Source organism: Haematobia irritans, chromosome 1 (genome assembly GCF_050003625.1).
Source record: "Haematobia irritans isolate KBUSLIRL chromosome 1, ASM5000362v1, whole genome shotgun sequence".
NCBI classification, from domain to species: domain Eukaryota; kingdom Metazoa; phylum Arthropoda; class Insecta; order Diptera; family Muscidae; genus Haematobia; species Haematobia irritans.
In genome coordinates, this window is record NC_134397.1 from 41664959 (window position 1) to 41670554 (window position 5596).

Consider the following 5596-nt stretch of genomic DNA (forward strand, 5'->3'; position numbering starts at 1 on the left):
TGGTTGCAGCAATCATAATATGTTTGTAACAATCATAACATGTTTGCAGCAACCATAATATGTTATGCACCAAACATATTATGTTTGCAGCAAACATGTTATTTTTGGTGCCAAACATATTATGGTTGCCGCAAACATAGTATGGTTGCAACAAACATAGTATGGTTGCAACAAACATTTTTTAGTTCCAAACATGTTATGTTTGCTGCAACCATAACATGTTTGCTGCAAACATATTATGGTTGTCGCAAACATAATATGTTTGCTGCAACCATAACATGTTTGCTGCAAACATAATATGTTTGCTGTAACAAACATGTTATTTTTGGGTCAAAAATATTATGGTTGCAGCAATCATAATATGTTTGCAACAATCATAACATGTTATGCACCAAACATATTATGTTTGCAGCAAACATGTTATGTTTGCAGCAAACATGTTATTTTTGGTGCCGCAACCATAGTATGGCAACAAACATGTTATTTTTTTAGTGCCAAACATGTTATGCTTGCTGCAACCATAACATGTTTGCTGCAATCATAACATGTTTGCAGCAAACATAATATGTTTGCTGTAACAAACATGCTATTTTTGGGGTCAAAAATATTATGGTTGCAGCAATCATAATATGTTTGCAACAATCATAACATGTTTGCAGCATAACATATGCAGCAATCATAATATGGTTGCAGCAATCATAATATGTTTGCAACAATCATAACATGTTTGCTGCAACCATAATATGTTATGCACCAAACATATTATGTTTGCAGCAAACATGTTATTTTTGGTGCCAAACATATTATGGTTGCCGCAAACATAGTATGGTTGCAACAAACATGTTATTTTTTTAGTGCCAAACATGTTATGTTTGCTGCAACCATAACATGTTTGCTGCAACCATAACATGTTTGATGTAACAAACATGCTATTTTTGGGTCAAAAATATTATGGTTGCAGCAATCATAATATGTTTGCAGCAACCATAATATGTTATGCACCAAACATATTATGTTTGCAGCAAACATGTTATTTTTGGTGCCAAACATATTATGGTTGCCGCAAACATATTATGGTTGCCGCAAACATATTATGGTTGCCGCAAACATATTATGGTTGCCGCAAACATAGTATGGTTGCAACAAACATGTTATTTTTTAGTACCAAACATGTTATGTTTGCTGCAACAATAACATGTTTGCTGCAACCATAACATGTTTGCTGCAAACATGTTATGTTTGCTGCAACCATAACATGTTGGCTGCAAACATAATATGTTTGCTGTAACAAACATGCTATTTTTGGGGTCAAAAATATTATGGTTGCAGCAATCATAATATGTTTGCAACAATCATAACATGTTTGCTGCAACCATAATATGTTATGCACCAAACATATTATGTTTGCAGCAAACATGTTATTTTTGTTTGCGGCAACCATAATATGTTATGCACCAAATATATTATGTTTGCAGCAAACATGTTATTTTTGGTGCCAAAGATACTATTATATAAACATAACATGTTTGGCACCAAAAATAACATGTTTGCTGCAATAAATCAAAAATAAACTTTTACGAAGTTTCCTTAAAGTTGCTTCAGATTTAAATGTTTCCCATATTGTGTTCCACCCTAGTGCATTAGCCAACTTAAATTTTTAGAGTATAGATTTTGTAAAAGTCTATCAAATTCTGTCCAAATCGAGTGATATTTCAATGTATGTATTTGGGACAAACTTTTATATATAGCACCCAACACATTTGACGGATGTGATATGGTATCGAAAATTTAGATCTACAAAGTGGTGCAGTTTTAGTCCGATTGTCCTACAATTTGGTATAGGGTCCTGTTTCGGCTCAAAGGCTTTGGAAAAAATCGGTTCAGATTTAGATATAGCTGCCATATATATTTTTCACCGATCTGATCATAATTGGCGTGTATATCAACCGATCTTCCTCAAATTCCATACATCGGAATATTTTATGAGTCTCGAAAAACTTGCAAAATATCAGCCAAATCTGTTCAGAGTTAGATATAGCTCTTTTTTTTTTTGTTTGCGGCAACCATAATATGTTATGCACCAAATATATTATGTTTGCAGCAAACATGTTATTTTTGGTGCCAAAGATACTATCATATAAACATAACATGTTTGGCACCAAAAATAACATGTTTGCTGCAATAAATCAAAAATAAACTTTTACGAAGTTTCCTTAAAGTTGCTTCAGATTTAAATGTTTCCCATATTGTGTTCCACCCTAGTGCATTAGCCAACTTAAATTTTTAGAGTATAGATTTTGTAAAAGTCTATCAAATTCTGTCCAAATCGAGTGATATTTCAATGTATGTATTTGGGACAAACTTTTATATATAGCACCCAACACATTTGACGGATGTGATATGGTATCGAAAATTTAGATCTACAAAGTGGTGCAGTTTTAGTCCGATTGTCCTTTGGCTTTGGAAAAAATCGGTTCAGATTTAGATATAGCTGCCATATATATTTTTCACCGATCTGATCATAATTGGCGTGTATATCAACCGATCTTCCTCAAATTCCATACATCGGAATATTTTATGAGTCTCGAAAAACTTGCAAAATATCAGCCAAATCTGTTCAGAGTTAGATATAGCTCCCATATATGGCTTTCGCCCGATTTACACTCATTTGCCCACCGAGGCTTTAGTTGAAATTTAGTTTAGTTGCTCCGATTTAGTTGAAATTTTGCATAGGGAGTAGAATTAGCATTGTAACTATGCGTGCCAAATTTGGTTGACATCGGTTCAAATTTAGATATAGCTCCCATATATATGTTTTTCTGATTTTGACAAAAATGGTCAAAATACCAACATTTTCTTTGTTAAATCGCCACTGCTTAGTCGAAAAGTTGTAAAAATGTCTCTAATTTTCCTATGTTTGCAGCAACCATAATATGTTATGCACCAAACATATTATGTTTGCAGCAAACATGTTATTTTTGGTGCCAAACATATTATGGTTGCCGCAAACATAGTATGGTTGCAACAAACATAGTATGGTTGCAACAAACATTTTTTAGTTCCAAACATGTTATGTTTGCTGCAACCATAACATGTTTGCTGCAAAAATATTATGGTTGTCGCAAACATAGTATGTTTGCTGCAACCATAACATGTTTGCTGCAAACATAATATGTTTGCTGTAACAAACATGTTATTTTTGGGTCAAAAATATTATGGTTGCAGCAATCATAATATGTTTGCAACAATCATAACATGTTATGCACCAAACATATTATATTTGCAGCAAACATGTTATGTTTGCAGCAAACATGTTATTTTTGGTGCCGCAACCATAGCATGGCAACAAACGTGTTATTTTTTTAGTGCTGCAATCATAACATGTTTGCAGCAAACATAATATGTTTGCTGTAACAAACATGCTATTTTTGGGGTCAAAAATATTATGGTTGCAGCAATCATAATATGTTTGCAACAATCATAACATGTTTGCAGCATAACATATGCAGCAATCATAATATGGTTGCAGCAATCATAATATGTTTGCAACAATCATAACATGTTTGCTGCAACCATAATATGTTATGCACCAAACATATTATGTTTGCAGCAAACATGTTATTTTTGGTGCCAAACATATTATGGTTGCCGCAAACATAGTATGGTTGCAACAAACATGTTATTTTTTTAGTGCCAAACATGTTATGTTTGCTGCAACCATAACATGTTTGCTGCAACCATAACATGTTTGATGTAACAAACATGCTATTTTTGGGTCAAAAATATTATGGTTGCAGCAATCATAATATGTTTGCAGCAACCATAATATGTTATGCACCAAACATATTATGTTTGCAGCAAACATGTTATTTTTGGTGCCAAACATATTATGGTTGCCGCAAACATATTATGGTTTCCGCAAACATGTTATGATTGCTGCAACCATAATATGTTATGCACCAAACATATTATGTTTGCAGCAAACATGTTATTTTTGTTTGCGGCAACCATAATATGTTATGCACCAAATATATTATGTTTGCAGCAAACATGTTATTTTTGGTGCCAAAGATACTATCATATAAACATAACATGTTTGGCACCAAAAATAACATGTTTGCTGCAATAAATCAAAAATAAACTTTTACGAAGTTTCCTTAAAGTTGCTTCAGATTTAAATGTTTCCCATATTGTGTTCCACCCTAGTGCATTAGCCAACTTAAATTTTTAGAGTATAGATTTTGTAAAAGTCTATCAAATTCTGTCCAAATCGAGTGATATTTCAATGTATGTATTTGGGACAAACTTTTATATATAGCACCCAACACATTTGACGGATGTGATATGGTATCGAAAATTTAGATCTACAAAGTGGTGCAGTTTTAGTCCGATTGTCCTTTGGCTTTGGAAAAAATCGGTTCAGATTTAGATATAGCTGCCATATATATTTTTCACCGATCTGATCATAATTGGCGTGTATATCAACCGATCTTCCTCAAATTCCATACATCGGAATATTTTATGAGTCTCGAAAAACTTGCAAAATATCAGCCAAATCTGTTCAGAGTTAGATATAGCTCCCATATATGGCTTTCGCCCGATTTACACTCATTTGCCCACCGAGGCTTTAGTTGAAATTTAGTTTAGTTGCTCCGATTTAGTTGAAATTTTGCATAGGGAGTAGAATTAGCATTGTAACTATGCGTGCCAAATTTGGTTGACATCGGTTCAAATTTAGATATAGCTCCCATATATATGTTTTTCTGATTTTGACAAAAATGGTCAAAATACCAACATTTTCTTTGTTAAATCGCCACTGCTTAGTCGAAAAGTTGTAAAAATGTCTAATTTTCCTAAACTTCTAATACATATATATCGCATGTTTGCAGCAAACATAATATGTTTTCTGCAACTATAATATGCTTGCGGCAACCATAATATATAATGCAGCAAACATAACATTTCTGGTGCCAAACATGTTATGTTTGCTGCAACCATAGCATGTTTGCTGCAAACATAATATTTTTGCTGTAACAAACATGCTATTTTTGGGTCAAAAATATTATGGTTGCAGCAATCATAATATGTTTGCAACAATCATAACATGTTTGCTGGAACCATAATATATTATGCACCAAACATATTATGTTTGCAGCAAGCATGTTATTTTTGGTGCCAAACATACTATGTTTGCGGCAACCATAATATGTTATGCTCCAAACATATTATGTTTGTAGCAAACATGTTATTTTTGGTGCCAAACATACTATGTTTGCTGCAAACTTATTATGGTTGCAGCAAACATAATATGTTTGGCACCCAAAATAACATGTTTGCTGCAAACATAATATGTTTCTTGTAATCATAATATGTTTGTTGCACACATATTATGGTTGCCGCAAACATACTATGATTGCTGCAACCATAATATTTTTGACCCAAAAATAGCATGTTTGCTGCAACTATAATATGTTTGCAGCAACCATAATATGTTATGCAGCAAACATATTATGTTTGCAACACACATGTTATTTTTAGTGCCAAACATGTTATGTTTGCTGCAACCATAACATGTTTGCCGCAAACATATTATGGT

General features: G+C 33.0%; 1 non-coding gene across 1 annotated transcript; it reads right to left on the reverse strand.

Moving 5' to 3' along the window:
- Window positions 1–5185: 5185 nt before the first annotated feature.
- On the reverse strand, window positions 5186–5319 carry LOC142222850 (small Cajal body-specific RNA 14). The gene has a single exon (XR_012718444.1).
- Window positions 5320–5596: the final 277 nt, after the last annotated feature.